The following is a 17053-nucleotide window of genomic DNA, read 5'->3' as shown; positions in this document are numbered from 1 at the left end:
ATTTCGGCGTTCTTTATATGTACGGAAACCTTGAGACATATTCCATAACTTGTTTAAGATTATTTATTCTAAATAATCTTTTGTCGAAAAGTCGTTTTCGACCCATATTTCCTCTAAATTGACTAGCCCGGATTTGCGGGCGTTACAAAAACAACTTTCAATTTCCTATAAAAATTAGACAACCAGAAAAAATTACCAAAAAACCTAAACACATCGAATCTATCAATGTCATCATTCAAGACTGTATTTTTGAATCATGTAACAGAAGATTCCTAATTTCATACATTTTTATTAGGGATTTCGTTTGGGATGGTTCAAATAACGAAAAATAAGGCTTTTCTGCGCATTCGAACTCAAAGAACACCTGATCGATCGGCCTACATGTCTATGAAATACTAAATGCTAACAGATTATACAAACTGAGCATTCGTCACTGCAAATAAATGTACTTATTGATATGACTAATATCTATTAATAGCCTCGATTAACTCAGAGAGCATAGCACAAAAGGGGCAAAACCTGAAAACAGAATCGACCTCCCGTGCGCAAAATTGACATCGAATGCTTTCTGATGGCCGAAGGAATTTCCATGTGATCGATAATCTCAATTCCAGGATGTGCTACCGGTACATCGCCATGGTTGATCAGCAAAAATTCTTGATTACTATCAAGCAATCGTATTTCACAAAATCCCTCTCTGCTCTTCCTGATTCCTGTATTAATTTCCTAAACTTTATGAAACTCATCTCCATGTAAACAGAGTGAGAGAAAGAAGTAGATGAAAGAGAAGAAGAAGAACCTGGAATTGAGAGATGTAGAAATTGTCTCCAAACGATTTGGTGAATAAGTGAGTTGGATTGATAGGGTATCTTGGAAAAAATGGAATACCAAGAGAAACGATTCCCTTGACTCTATCTGGCAGGAAAAGACTCAGATGCCAGACAGCGGTTGCGGCCCAATCGTGTCCCACCACAAACACCTGATATTCATACTTACACAAAATCAACCCTAACGTTGATTAAAGCTTTATCGCGATTAAAGCCACATACGACATACCTGTTGTTGATTGAAGTGATCTAGTAGGCCGATGAGATCACCGACTATGTGGAAGAAGGTGTAGGAAATGGGAGAGGAAGGGGAGTCGAAATCGCCATAGCCGCGGAGGTCAGGTTCAAGGACACGGTAACCATGGTTACTTAAGTGAGTGATATGATGACGCCATGAAAACCAGAGCTCCGGGAAGCCATGGAGGAGGAGCACTACAGGTCCGTCGCCTTTTTCTACAACATGCATCGATATTCCGTTGGTTTTGATTTTATGGTGAGCTATTTCACCCATCTTCTTCATCCATTCCATTTCCATGTCTGCCGGAGTCGATGAATATGAGAGAGGAGGGAAGAGGCGGACTAGAAATTGGGTTTTAAAACTGATATCCCTAAATTAAAGGGATATTAATTGATTTATATACTTACCATAATTAATTAAGTATAAGATTACATATTTACCCTTTTGAAATGATTGGCCTGTATTTACTCATACAATAACACAATAATTAGTTTAAAAAAATGAACCTAGCTCACTCTCTCTCTCTCTCTCTCTCTCTCTCTATATATATATATATATATATATATATATATATATATATATATATATATATATATATATATATATATATTGTAACAACGCAAATTTTCAAACAAATTTTTCTGATTTTTCTTTTTAAAAATATATTTATTTCCATTCATAACAAGGCATAAATAGTTTAAGTATTCTGTCAAATACAAATAGTCAAAATCCCAAGATCATAAAAGCAGTCTTCAGTGTGTATCGATCACGTCGGCGCCTTCCCACGGTCCTCGCTAGTACCTGAAATACATGCACAACAACTGTAAGCATAAATGCTTAGTGAGTTCCCCAATATACAACTTACGCACATACGCCTTTCCAGGCCCGACCTTCCGGTCCATGTGTCTCAGGGGACTTCCGTCCCTGCTGGGTAAACCTTCCGGTCCTACCCACGCCGACCTTCCGGTCCATCACACAACATATCGCCTTCCGGCCCATAACATATTGCCTTCCGGCCCATAATATAATCGCCTTCCGGCCCATAACATACATAGCACATATAACAAATAACTTACCACATATAGCATACATATCACATATCATATCCGACCTTCCGGTCACACAGTCAAACCTTTCCGGGTACAGTATAGTGAGAAGACTCACCTCGTAAAAGCTGAACGCTAGCAAATCCCGAAATGACTCGTGCACAACCGACGAGCTACGACCTCCCTATAACATCACATATCTCATTAATACTTATATCTTCTAAGTGTGACTATCCCTAAGAAGTCAGACTTAGGTCAACTCTGGTCAACGGTCAACGGTCAACTCGACCGGACTCGGCGAGTACCATGGCGACTCGGTGAGTCTAGACGTCCTCCAACTTTCTGAGATTCCTTATCTACTCGTCGAGTATCCTCCTCGATCCGACGAGTTACTCCTGGAAGAATCGCGGGGCCACCCCGACTCCACTCGCCGAGTCTGAAGAACAACTCGGCGAGTCCCAGTAAATCTTCAAGCTACTCGCCGAGTCTGAAGAACAACTCGGCGAGTCCATGCCATGCAGACGATCAACTGCTTCCTGAATTACGTATGGTCCCGAGATATACAATCATGGGACTTTCTGGACTTCTAAACACCTTATTACTGGGGTATGAACGTCTGGGTAATAACATAATAACCCATCTAATCACTAAATGGGTTTCATAAACCCTAGATTCGTATACACATCAAAATAACAGAAAGGAATCCGAAATATTACCTGGAATATGCCCTCTCTGTGTCTCCAAACCGCAGAACTCGAATCCCTTGTTGTTCCTTTAGCCAAAACCCTTCTCCTCCTTGCCCAACAATTTCTTCAAGCCCTAATATCCTCGAATCTTGCTCTAGATGCCCACAGCCGTTTAGGGTTCCTCTCAATCGACTAAAGACGGACAATGACGGCCTATAAGAGCATTATATACGATCCAAAACCGAACGGTTAGGGTTTCTGCTGAACAGTGTCGACTCGCCGAGTCCATATCTGGACTCGTCGAGTCTAGTCGCGGACCCGCGACCAAGTCTGCGATCCTACTCGGCGAGTCTAGGCTCCAACTCGCCGAGTCCCCTCTTAACTCACCCGAAAAACATAATTAAACAATACCTGAGATTTCGGGCTGTTACAACTCTCCCCCACTTGGATTAGACTTCGCCCTCGAAGTCTCACTCTGCAAATAGTTCCGGATGCTGCTCCCGCATCTCGCGTTCCGGTTCCCAAGTCATTTCCGATCCCTTACGGTGTTGCCATTGAACCAACACCAGAGGTACCTCCTTGTTCCTCAGAACCTTGATCTTCCGATCTCTGATAGCCACTGGTCTCTCCGCGTAATTCAGGCTCGCATCCACCTGAATATCCTCCAATGGAACCACTGCCGACTCATCGGCTATGCACTTCCTCAACTGCGACACATGAAAAGTGTCGTGGATCTGACCCAACTCCGCTGGCAACTCCAACCGATAGGCTACCCGGCCTATCCTTGCAATCACACGAAATGGCCCAATATACCGGGGCCCCAATTTGCCCCTCTTCCTGAATCGAATCACTCCTTTCCAAGGAGAGACCTTCAGGAGAACGAAGTCGCCGACCTGAAATTCAAGCTCGGATCGGCGCCTGTCTGCATAACTCTTCTATCGGCTCTGGGCAGTCAATAACCTTTGTCTCACTTGCTGAATCTGCTCTGTCGTCTGGAGCACGATCTCCGTGCTGCCCATCACTCTCTGTCCCACCTCTCCCCAGCAAATGGGGGTCCGACACCTCCTACCATACAACAGCTCAAAAGGTGGCATACCAATGCTCGAATGATGGCTGTTGTTGTAGGAAAACTCTGCCAATGGTAAATACGCATCCCAACTACCCCCGAAGTCTAACACGCACGCTCGGAGCATGTCCTCCAGCGTCTAAATCGTCCGCTCGCTCTGACCGTCTGTCTGGGGATGGTATGCGGTACTAAAATGCAATTTAGTACCCAGCTCCTCATGGAATTTCTTCCAGAACCTGGAAATGAAGCGCACATCACGGTCTGACACAATCGAGATCGGCACCCCATGCCGAGATACCACTTCTCTCACATATATCTCTGCCAACTTCTCCGCTGAAGAACTCTCGCTGATGGCAAGGAAGTGTGCACTCTTCGTCAACCTATCCACAATCACCCAAATTGCATCAACTCCCCTGGCAGTTCTCGGCAATTTGGTGATGAAATCCATAGTGATCTGCTCCCACTTCCACTCGGGGATCTCCAATGGCTGTAACTTGCCATGCGGTCTCTGGTGTTCAGCCTTAACCCTACGGCAGGTCAATCACCGCTCGACGAACCATGCAACGTCCCTCTTCATACAGGGCCACCAATACTCTTTCCTCAGGTCCAAATACATCTTCGTAGCACCGGGATGGATCGAGAATTTCGATCTATGAGCCTCTTCCATCAAAGTAATACGCGTACCGCCCACAAACGGTACCCAAATCCGACCCTGAAACGTCATAAGCCCTCGCCCATCCTTAACGAACTCTGAAATTAATCCCACGACCCGCTCTTTCTTCTGCATTTCTGGTCGCACAGCTTCGGCCTGCGCCCCACGAATGGCATCCAATACTGGAGTCATCACAGTCAGTCTCAAGCATACATCTCGCAATGGAGTGCTCTCCGCCCTGCGGCTCAACGCGTCGGCTACCACATTAGCCTTACCTGGGTGGTACAGGATCTCACAATCATAATCCTTGACCACATCCAACCACCTCCTCTGACGCATATTTAGGTTGGGCTGATCCATCAAATACTTCAAGCTCTTATGGTCCGTATATATCGTACATCGAACCCCATACAGGTAGTGACGCCAAATCTTGAGAGCGAACACTACTGCTCCCAACTCTAAATCGTGCGTGGGATATCTCGCCTCATGAGGCTTCAGCTGCCTCGACGCATACGCTATCACATGACCCCTCTGCATCAACACTGCACCCAGTCCCGAAATCGATGCGTCGCAATATACCACAAAACCCTCCATCCTTTCTGGAAGAGCTAATACCGGGGCTTCGCACAACCTCTGGCGAAGTGTCTCAAAGGAGGTCTGCTGCTCGGGCCCCCACGAGAATGCAACACCCTTCCGGGTCAATCTGGTGAGTGGCACTGCGATCTTGGAGAAATCCTTGATGAATCTCCGATAATACCCTGCCAACCCCAGGAAGCTCCTGATCTCAGAGGGTGACTTCGGCACCTCCCAACTCATCACCGCCTCAACCTTGGCCGGATCGACCAATATCCCTTTCTGATTGACAACATGTCCTAGAAATTGGACCTCTCGCAGCCAGAAGTCACATTTGGAGAACTTTGCATAAAGCTTCTCCGACCTCAATACCTCAAGGACCTCCCTCAAATGCTCCTCATGCTGCTCTCTAGATCTAGAATACACCAGAATGTCGTCGATGAATACAATCACTGACCGATCCAACATCGGTCTGCATACCCTGCTCATGAGATCCATGAACACCGCCGGGGCATTGGTGAGTCCGAAAGGCATCACCACAAACTCATAATGCCCATATCGCGTCCTAAACGCTGTCTTCTGGACATCCTCCTCCCGCACTCTCACCTGATGGTACCCTGACCTCAGATCGATCTTGGAAAACCAAGTTGCTCCCTGCAACTGATCGAATAAATCATCGATCCTCGGCAACGGGTAACGGTTCTTGACCGTCAACTTGTTCAACTCCCGGTAATCAATACACATCCGGTGTGAACCATCCTTCTTCTTGACGAACAGAATAGGTGCTCCCCACGACGAGCTGCTCGGCCGAATGAATCCCTTCCCCAACAACTCCTGGAGCTGCGAGGACAACTCTTGCATCTCTGGAGGTGCAAGACGATAAGGCACTTTAGCAACAGGCGCGGCCCCCGGAACCAGATCAATACCAAACTCTACTTGCCTCACAGGAGGTACTCCCGGCAGCTCCTCGGGGAAAACATCTGGAAACTCACGCACCACAGGGACCTCCTCAACTGATTTCGGTCTCTCAGGAACCTCCCGCGTATCCATCACATACGCCACAAAACCCTTACAGCCCTGCTGTAGACACTGCCTCGCCCTAGCGGCCGAACAAAAAGCTGATCCCGAACGGGTACCCTCGCCGTACACCGAAAGGACTCCCCCACTATGGTCTCGTATGGTCACCAGCTGATGCTCACAGTCGATGACAGCGCCGAATCGGCTCAACCAGTCCATGCCTACGATGACACAGACATCACCCATCGCAATAGGGATCAGGTCAATCGGGAATTCAACCCCGAAAATCTCTAGTACACATCCCCGAAGAACCTCCGTGGCACAAATCACTTTCTCGTCAGCTATAGAAACTCTCAAAGGTCGACTCAACGACTCACGACTAACGCTGATATGCTGACTAAAGGCTAAGGACACAAAGGACCTACTCGCACCCGAGTCAAATAACACTAAGGCAGGCACAGAGTTCACAAGAAACGTACCTACGCATATAATAACATAAGCATAACATCTCGACATTAAAATAATTACATGAATTACAACATACCTGCCACAACATCGGGCGCAGCGCGGACCTCCTCCGCAGTCAGCTGAAAGGCTCTCCCCCGAGCCCTCGGGGCCTCGGCCTTCACCGGTCGAGTCGCAGTAGCTCCGGCAGCAGGTGCAGATCCCTGAAGAAGCTGAGGGCACTCGGCCTTCCTATGGCCAGTCTGGTTGCAATGAAAGCAAACCGTAAATCCCTTGGGACACTCCCTAGCAATGTGCCCCTCCTTGCCACACTTGTAGCAAGCACCAGATCGACACGCCCCCTCGTGACCCTTGCCGCACTTTCCGCAAGTGCGGCTCTTCGAACCTCCCGTCCTCGCATCGGCGGACTTGGTCCGCTTGGCTGCCGGCTGGAACTGAGCCGGTCGCCGGTCCACCCGCTGAGACTCGGCCTCCTCCCTGGCCTGGGTCTCCAACTCGATCTCGCGCTTCCTGGCATTCGCCTGAAGCTCAACAAAAGTATGGTAGGTGGAGTTCGACACAAACTCCCGGATATCCCTCCTCAACACTCCCAAGTACCGGCTCATCCGAGCCTGATCAGTGGACACCAGCTCGGGGCAGAACATCGCCCTCTCATGAAACTTCCGCGTAATCACCGCAACAGAATCAGTACCCTGCTTGAGGGTTAAGAACTCCTGCACCAATCGTTCCCTCTCCACCGGGGGAACGTACTCATCCCTGAACATGGCAGTAAACCCCTCCCATGTCACCGCTGTAGTCTCTGCCAAGGTGAAGTTCGCCGTCACGAACTTCCACCAGTCCTTTGCTCCCAGGCGGAGCTGGTTCAAAGCGAACCGTACCCTCAGGTGCTCCGGGCATGAACACGTGTAGAAGCACCCCTCTATGTCTGCGATCCACCTCATCGCAGCAATCGGATCCTGCGTCCCATCGAACTTCGGTGGCTTCGTGTTGCTAAACTCTCGGAACAGCAACGAGTCACCTCCCTGTGGCCTAGCAGCGGCCACAGCTGCGGTAGCTGCAGCGGTTGCAGCCTCAGTCAACGCGGCGTACCGCTCATCGAATGTCTCCATCAGGGTGGTCTTAATAGACCCAAACATCTCCAGGATCTCAGCCCGGATCGCGGCCGCCACCTCCTCGTGAATCATCTGACGAATATCCTCGTCACTCACACCGCTCGTACTCGCTCCGTGGCGTGGTCTAACCATGATGTCTCTGAAATACAACATAAAACTATCAGAGACTCCTCCGAGTATAATCGTACTCGATACGCAACCCTACTCAGTCCCCGATATCCAGGGATTCTTACTTGGGTATCCCACTGACCCGGTGTCCTCGGTAGTACGGGCCCAATACTACCGACCACACCGCATCAGTGTTCATCCCAAGTCCTCCTCCCCAAACTCCGGATAGTGAGTACTCTACTGCTGATATGCACTATCTACCCGCATGCTAGCAACGCATCTCATATAGGCAAATTTCCCTAGACTAAGGCATCACAAATCAGGCCACTCTAGTCCTATCATGGATACCTAGTCTTCTAGCATGCATAACAATTCATATCATATAATATTGTAAGGTATTTTGGGGATCTTTACCGTTCGGGCGCTGACTGATCGTACACACTGCTTCTTTCTTGCTTACCACGAAACCATTTACAAAAGTTTATGCCTTTATTTAAAAAGTTTCCCTCAAATCCTCGGTTTGAGTTCAGCTACTCCCGAAGGTGCACCCGAATCCCTCAAACCAAGGCTCTGATACCAATTGTAACAACGCAAATTTTCAAACAAATTTTTCTGATTTTTCTTTTTAAAAATATATTTATTTCCATTCATAACAAGGCATAAATAGTTTAAGTATTCTGTCAAATACAAATAGTCAAAATCCCAAGATCATAAAAGCAGTCTTCAGTGTGTATCGATCACGCCGGCGCCTTCCCACGGTCCTCGCTAGTACCTGAAATACATGCACAACAACTGTAAGCATAAATGCTTAGTGAGTTCCCCAATATACAACTTACGCACATACGCCTTTCCAGGCCCGACCTTCCGGTCCATGTGTCTCAGGGGACTTCCGTCCCTGCTGGGTAAACCTTCCGGTCCTACCCACGCCGACCTTCCGGTCCATCACACAACATATCGCCTTCCGGCCCATAACATATTGCCTTCCGGCCCATAATATAATCGCCTTCCGGCCCATAACATACATAGCACATATAACAAATAACTTACCACATATAGCATACATATCACATATCATATCCGACCTTCCGGTCACACAGTCAAACCCTTCCGGGTACAGTATAGTGAGAAGACTCACCTCGTAAAAGCTGAACGCTAGCAAATCCCGAAATGACTCGTGCACAACCGACGAGCTACGACCTCCCTATAACATCACATATCTCATTAATACTTATATCTTCTAAGTGCGACTATCCCTAAGAAGTCAGACTTAGGTCAACTCTGGTCAACGGTCAACGGTCAACTCGACCGGACTCGGCAAGTACCATGGCGACTCGGCGAGTCTAGACGTCCTCCAACTTTATGAGATTCCTTATCTACTCGTCGAGTATCCTCCTCGATCCGACGAGTTACTCCTGGAAGAATCGCGGGGCCACCCCGACTCCACTCGCCGAGTCTGAAGAACAACTCGGCGAGTCCCAGTAAATCTTCAAGCTACTCGCCGAGTCTGAAGAACAACTCGGCGAGTCCATGCCATGCAGACGATCAACTGCTTCCTGAATTACGTATGGTCCCGAGATATACAATCATGGGACTTTCTGGACTTCTAAACACCTTATTACTGGGGTATGAACGTCTGGGTAATAACATAATAACCCATCTAATCACTAAATGGGTTTCATAAACCCTAGATTCGTATACACATCAAAATAACAGAAAGGAATCCGAAATATTACCTGGAATATGCCCTCTCTGTGTCTCCAAACCGCAAAACTCGAATCCCTTGCTGTTCCTTTAGCCAAAACCCTTCTCCTCCTTGCCCAACAATTTCTTCAAGCCCTAATATCCTCCAATCTTGCTCTAGATGCCCACAGCTGTTTAGGGTTCCTCTCAATCGACTAAAGACGGACAATGACGGCCTATAAGAGCATTATATACGATCCAAAATCGAACGGTTAGGGTTTCTGCTGAACAGCGTCGACTCGCCGAGTCCATATCTGGACTCGTCGAGTCCAGTCGCGGACCCGCGACCAAGTCTGCGATCCTACTCGGCGAGTCTAGGCTCCAACTCGCGGAGTCCCCTCTTAACTCATCCGAAAAACATAATTAAACAATACCTGAGATTTCGGGCTGTTACATATATATATATATATATATATATATATATATATATATATATATCGCTAGGTTATTTTGTTTCTTACATTTATTGTGTGCTACAATGCACCAATAAGAATTTAGTAAATGTGAGTTTTGGTTGCGCGAGGAGCACGAGGAGCATCTGAGAGAGGTTTTGGAGACCTTGAGGAGGGAGAGGTTGTACACCAAGTTCTCCAAATGTGAGTTTTGGTTGCGCAAGGTGCAGTTTCTTGGGCTCCTCGTCAACCAGAAAGGGATTTCAGTAGACCCAACCAAGGTTGAGGCCGTGATGAGGTGGGAGGTTTCGAAGTCTCCATCCGAGATTCAGAGTTTCCTAGGATTAGCAGGATACTATAAGAGATTCATTTAGGATTTCTCCAAGATAGCCGTACCCCTGACCCGGTTGACTAGGAAAGTCGTGGTCTTTCGATGGGGGCCTGAGCAGCAGGCCGCGTTCGAGATTCTGAGGCAGAGATTGTGCGAGGCGCCAATCTTAGCCCTGCCTGAGGGTGTAGAGGATTTTGTGGTATACTGTGATGCGTTTATTTCAGGCTTAGGCGCAGTATTGATGCAGAGGGGACATGTCATTGCTTATGCCTCGAGGCAACTAAAGCCTCACGAGGCGAACTACCTGACGCATGATTTAGAGTTGGGGGCGGTGGTCTTTGCCCTCAAGATTTGGCGGCATTACCTCTACGGGGTTCGATGTACCATTTACACGGACCACAAGAGTTTGAGGTACCTAATGGATAAGCCGAATCTAAACATGAGGCAGCGTCGGTGGTTGGACGTGGTAAAGGATTATGATTGCGAGATCCTTTATCACCCGGGGAAGGCCAATGTGGTGGCCGATGTGCTTAGCCGTAAGGCGGCACCGATCAGGGATGTGTGTATGAGGATGACGGTGGTGACTCCACTGTTAGAGCAAATTCGGGAAGCTCAGCAGGAGGCTATGAAGGAGGAGCATCGGAAGAGCGAGCGAATAGTGGGTCAAGTCGCCTCCTTCGATTATGATAGCCGAGGATTATTGACACTACACCGTAGGGTGTGGGTGCCGTATCACGGAGGCGTGCGTCAGGTCTTGATGGGGGAGGCGCACAAATCCCGATTCTCTATTCATCCAGGGGCGACGAAGATGTATAGGGATCTTCGTCTAGACTATTGGTGGCTCTGCATGAAGCGGGATGTGGCGTGGTACATCGAGCGGTGTCTGACCTGCAGGAAGGTCAAGGCCGAGCATCAGAGACCGCACGGAAAGATGCGGCCACTGGATATCCCGTTGTGGAAATGGGAAGATATTACGATGGATTTTATCACAAAGCTTCCCCGGACGACGCGAGGAGTAGATTCGATTTGGGTCATCGTGGATCGGTTGACCAAGAGCGCCCATTTTATTCCGATTCAGGAGAGTATCTCGGCTGAAAAGTTGGCCGATATCTACATCAGGGAGATAGTGGTGCGGCATGGGGTGCCAGTGTCAATGATATCGGATCGAGATGTGCGGTTCACTTCCAGGTTTTGGAAGAATTTTCATGATGAGTTGGGCACTCGTCTGCATTTTAGCACCGCCTTTCACCCGCAGACGGATGGTCAGAGCGAGCGGACCATCCAGACGTTGGAGGATATGTTGCGGGCATGCGTGCTAGACTTCGGTGGTAGTTGGGATACCTATCTTCCCTTGGCTGAGTTCTCGTACAATAACAGCTACCATACGAGCATTGACCGTCCCCCATTCGAGATGTTGTACGGACGGAGGTGCAGGACCCCGATATGTTGGGGTGAAGTTGGCCAGAGGGTCATGGGGAGCACCGAGGTGGTGCTCAAGACGACCGAGAGAATCCAGCAGGTTCGGAGCAGGCTTCAGACTGCGAAGAGTTGGCAAAAAAGTTATGCCGACAAGCATCAATCAGACCTGGAGTTCCAGGTCAGGGATATGGTTCTCCTGAAAGTGTCGCCTTGGAAAGGCGTCATTCGATTCAGGAAGCGGGGCAAGTTGGGCCCGAGATACATTGGTCCGTTCAGGGTGGTAGCCCGGGTGGGAAAGGTGGCATATAGGCTAGATCTGCCAGCCTAGCTCAGTCAGATCCACAACACCTTCCATGTCTCCCAGCTGCGGAAGTGCCTAGTGGATGATTCAGCGGTGGTGCCGCTAGAGGATATACAGGTCGATGACAGCCTGAATTACATTGAGCTCCCAGTCGCAATCCTCGACCGGAAGTCGAAGGATCCGAGGAACAATAGGGTGGAATTAGTAAAGGTGCAATGGCAGCACCGAAAGGGTTCGGAATGGACTTGGGAGCCGATGGAAGAAATGATGGAGCATTACCCCGAGCTGTTTCAGGATCGAGCAGTAGACTTCGAGGACGAAGTCTAAAATAAGTGGGGGAGATTTGTAGCACCTGGTTCCTGGTACGTAAAATTTATCTAAGTATTTTACATTTTTAGCCTTGGACTCGGCGAGTTGTAGGCCCAACTCGCCGAGTGGAGACGGGTTTGGGAGCACGTTTAAGTTGGCGACTCGGCGAGTCCACATTCTGGACTCGGCGAGTCCCCGCTGTCTGATGAAACCCTAAATTTCAAGGGTTTGCACCCTATTTAAACCAACCTTTTGCGCCCCAACCTCGCCCCCTTCATCCTCAGAGCTCCCAACATCGTTCAAACCCTTATTCCTTGTGAGATTGAAGTGCTTTTGTGTGTTTCTTGAAGATTTTGAGAAGAAAGAAGAGTAGATCAAGAAGAGAAGAAGGAGGCCAGGCATCCTTGTGTTATCTCAGTGATTTCCTTGAGGTATAACTCAATTTCCCTCTGTTTTCATGCTTATAGTCCCTTATAGCTCCATTAAAGTTCTCCTTGAGCCATTTCCAAGTTTGTTCACGAATTAGGGTTTGTAATAAGATGATTAACCCTTAGATCTAGGCATGATTGAGCTCCAGGAGCACAGATCTACTGTCTTTATGGAGCCATGTTGCATGAAAGCCCCATATCTACTATTTTAGTGCATTTTGAGCCCTAAAACCTTCATTGGTGTTTATTTACACGTAAAGTTGGAAACTTTACGTGTTAATCAGGCCCTAGAAACCCAGATCTATGTATGGCATGAGCTGGATTCGAGAAAAATCGAGTATATAGTGTTTGCATACGAAAGACTCGGCGAGTCGAGTCGCGAGTCCCCAAGTTTTCCCCCTTTTCGTGTTTGCGGAGTGGAGTAGTGAGTCATGGGGTGTGACTCAGTGAGTCGGAAGCCAGACTCACCCATGAAGGAACTCGGCGAGTCAATGCCCTGACTCGGCGAGTCCAAGGCAATCTTCTTGCCTCAAGAACAGACTCGGCGAGTTGTTCATACAACTCGGCGAGTCTCAGCATAGAGTGTTCTTTGGATGAAGACGAACTCGACGAGTTGTTCATACAACTCGGCGAGTAGGATGAAGGACGTTTGGACATCAGTTTAGAAGGAAAACTCGTCGAGTCGATGCCAAACTTGATGAGTAGAGACGGGGCTATGGTCAGACAAAGGGATAGGGACTCGGCGAGTTGGCAAGCCAACTCGGCGAGTCGGGTCAACTGGAAGTTGACTTTAACTTTGACTCTTGGCTTGGTTAGGGGTAAATGGTCATTTTACCCTAAGGTCTATTAGCAGTATTTGACTGAGTGTTTTGTGGGGACTATAGTCGGAGGATTTCCGGGGCAGCAACAGCAGAAGACAGTAAGTTCCCATGCAGATCAGCAGCTACTTTGAGGTGGGTTACCTTCCAGTAGCGGTGGGTCTACGGCCACAATGTCGGCCCACCAGTAGGAGTTGTATGATAGATGATTGTCTCTGTGATATTCATCTAGGTTTGCTACTACATGTGTTATGCTTATGTGCTAATATGATATGATGCTATGTGGTAGAAGTAGGGGCGAAATAGTCCCCAGTATCCGGTCGTGAGGACCGAAGGGGTATGTCGGGCACCCAGATATGCCTGGCAGTATCCAGTCCTAAGGACCGAAGGGGAGACCAGCACCCAGATATGCTAGTCAGTATCCGATCGTGACGACCGAAGGGGAGGCCAGCACCCAGATATGCTAGGCAGTATCCGGTCGAGAGGACCGAAGGGGTAGGTCGGGCACCCAGATATGCCCGTCAATATATGTATGTTATGTGATTATATGGTATGTGGTACAATGGGGGAACTCACTAAGCTTCATACTTACAGTTTTCAGTTTTGGTTTCAGGTACCTCTTCTGCGAAGGGGAAGGAGCTGGCGCGATAGCGGCCCATCACACACATGCCTTGTATTCCGCACTATGAGACCCTCCTGGGAATTTGTACTCTGACATTATTATTTTCTATAAAATGTTTTTCACGACATGCGATAACTTTTATGGAACGATATGATTGGTGAATGTTTTAATTCTAATATTTGCTAAGTATATGTTTTAAAAATGAAATTTTTGGCTTGTATTTTTGGGACGTTACAAAATTCTTATTGGTGCATTCTAGCACACAATAGATGTGAGAAACATTTGAACCTACCTCTCTCTCACTCACTCTCTCTCTCTCTCTATATATATATATATATATATATATATATATATATATATATATATATATATATATATATATATATATATATATATAGAGAGAGAGAGAGAGAGAGAGAGAAAGAGAGAGGTAGGTTCAAATGTTTCTCACATCTATTGTGTGCTAGAATGCACCAATAGAAATTTAGTATTAATTATATGTATATTAAATGCTATCCATACTTATAACTCATTTTTATGGAAACTAATTAAATTCTTTATTAATGTCAACAATAATATTCTTTCAGAATGAGTTCATATATAGAAGAATGAGAGTGTATTCTAGTAGAATACACTATTGTTCTTCATATTTTATGCAGCTTTATTGTATTTTAAGTGAGTCATGAAACTAAAAACGAACTCATACATAAAAACCTAGATGCGAATTTATTCTAAAAGAATGTTATTCCTGACATTAATGACGAATTTAATTAGTTTCCATAAAAACAGAATTATAATTATGAATATCATTTAATATACATACAATAATGGAAATCATTTAATATCTATCTTTATTTAATTAAATAATTATTTAATTTTACTAAATTTCTATTGGTGCATTCTAGCACACAATAAATGTAAGAAACAAATTAACCTAGCCTTATATATATATATATATATATATATATATATATATATATATATATATATATATATATATATGAAGAATATTGAATGTGTTTTATTTTATTGATAATGTGATTATATATTTTAGGTTGTGAGGTGTATAATTTGGGAGCGGAGAACTTCTTTTTGGAGATGGTGCCAGCATTTGAAAAGGCTTCGGGAAAGGTGTAGTCGTTGTGAATTTTTTTTCTTTCATATTTTATAAAAAGAAATAAAAACATAGTCCATTTTTATAAAGTTTTATTTTTCTTCAGGAAATTCCTCTATAATAGCTGAACGAAGGCCTGGTGATGCTGAGGTTGTATATCCTTCAACAACAAAGGCAAAGCGTGAATTAAACTTGAAGTGAGTTTTAAATTTTAATTATAAATTTTTTTTTTAAATATTTTCAATTTCATAAACATTCTTTTATTTGTCAGATATTTCAAAATATATCAATATAAGAAAATCGAAAGACTGTTGTTAACACAAACTGGTTCTTTCCGCATTAAATAAATATTGTTTGGATAAAAAGAAACTGACAGCCCACTTGGTGAAATGAAGGAAAGAATGACCAAGGATAAATTTGTAATTATGATATTATGTATTAAGATTTTTTTGTGTGTGTAATGTAGGGTGGAAAATAGGATAGAGGAGATGTGCAGAGACTTATGGAACTAGGCCAACAAGAAAGCTTATGGCTATCAGAACAAATAATCAAAGGGTAAAAATTAAAAATATGCAAAGTCAGCGATATAATAGGAGTATAATACAAGTGATGTTTACCTGGTTTCCTTTTTGTCTTCTTGATAGAATGTGTTAGGTAGGCTGATATGTATAAAAATAAAAAAATGATGTATTATTACAAACAGCCTAGGTGGGATTAAGACTTAAGAGGGGAGCTATAATGCTTCACTGCTTCTTTGTGTCTCCCACCTTTATAAGCTTCATTTTCAGCACTCTAAACTTGGAAAATTGTTTAATTTTTTACAAACAATATAAAAATATATATATTCTAACTTATGGTACCTTGTAGCAAAGAAGTTCAGAGACAGTGGCAACTGAAAAAAGGTGAATCCTCACTCCTACAAAATACATAGTTTTATTACTAACTTCATTCTTCACAATGAATATACAAAGGGCCATATCAAAGCTACCCATACAAAAGTAGGAACTAGCCATCATGCGCCATCTCCAAAGCTTCAATTGTCGTTTTGCCCCTTATTTGAAATGTTAATATTGTTAGCACAATTACTTTCGGACATAGGAAGTGTTTTCTCACACATGTGAACCACCTTTTCATAGTTCTGCAGTTGTTACATCCCACATATTACAATACCAATTTAGTGAGAATAATAATATCTTTTATAGTAAAAATCATCTAAATCACTCTACTAATATAATATAAATTTTTATACCAAAAAGTGAGCCTCTGCTGTCTTTACAAGAAGTTTCTCTGAATAGCAACTTATTGACAAGGCCTCCATAATGATCTCCCCAAGCATTAATTGCTACCTCAAAAGTTTTCTATTGCAATAACTCAATAGACTGCTTGATATAACTAACCACTTTTTACAAGTTAGGAAATCCCAATATCATAAACTGATATAAAGTAGCATATATCCATTCAAGGTGGATGCCAGTATGTCAAATTTATATTAATTTTTAAGGGAAGAAAAGGGTCTATCTCTTTTCTGACTTAATGGATTACACATTTAATATATGCTTATTCCCTTTTTCCTCTCTCTGTTTTTTATGGATCAAGACAATTTAGATACCAAACAGTACATGTTTTGGTAGAGGTGATGGATCGGGGAATTGAGTACCCTTTATGGATCCTAAGCCCAACTTTGTAACTATCTTATAATTATAGTATCAGTACCCTTTATTTAATTAATCTCTTTTAGCCACAAAATTAATTCTTAATTAATTCTTGACTGATATTAATTAAACAATAT

The 17053-nt window shown here is 45.0% G+C and overlaps 1 pseudogene; it reads right to left on the bottom strand.

Annotated features, from left to right (window-relative positions):
• Positions 1–489: 489 nt before the first annotated feature.
• On the bottom strand, positions 490–1358 carry LOC111907426 (uncharacterized; annotated as a pseudogene).
• Between the last annotated feature and the right edge of the window lie 15695 nt (positions 1359–17053).

Source organism: Lactuca sativa, chromosome 7 (genome assembly GCF_002870075.4).
Source record: "Lactuca sativa cultivar Salinas chromosome 7, Lsat_Salinas_v11, whole genome shotgun sequence".
Taxonomy (NCBI): Eukaryota; Viridiplantae; Streptophyta; class Magnoliopsida; order Asterales; family Asteraceae; genus Lactuca; species Lactuca sativa.
Note: the sequence above shows the minus strand (reverse complement) of the source record. Positions and strands in the feature narration are given on the sequence as shown.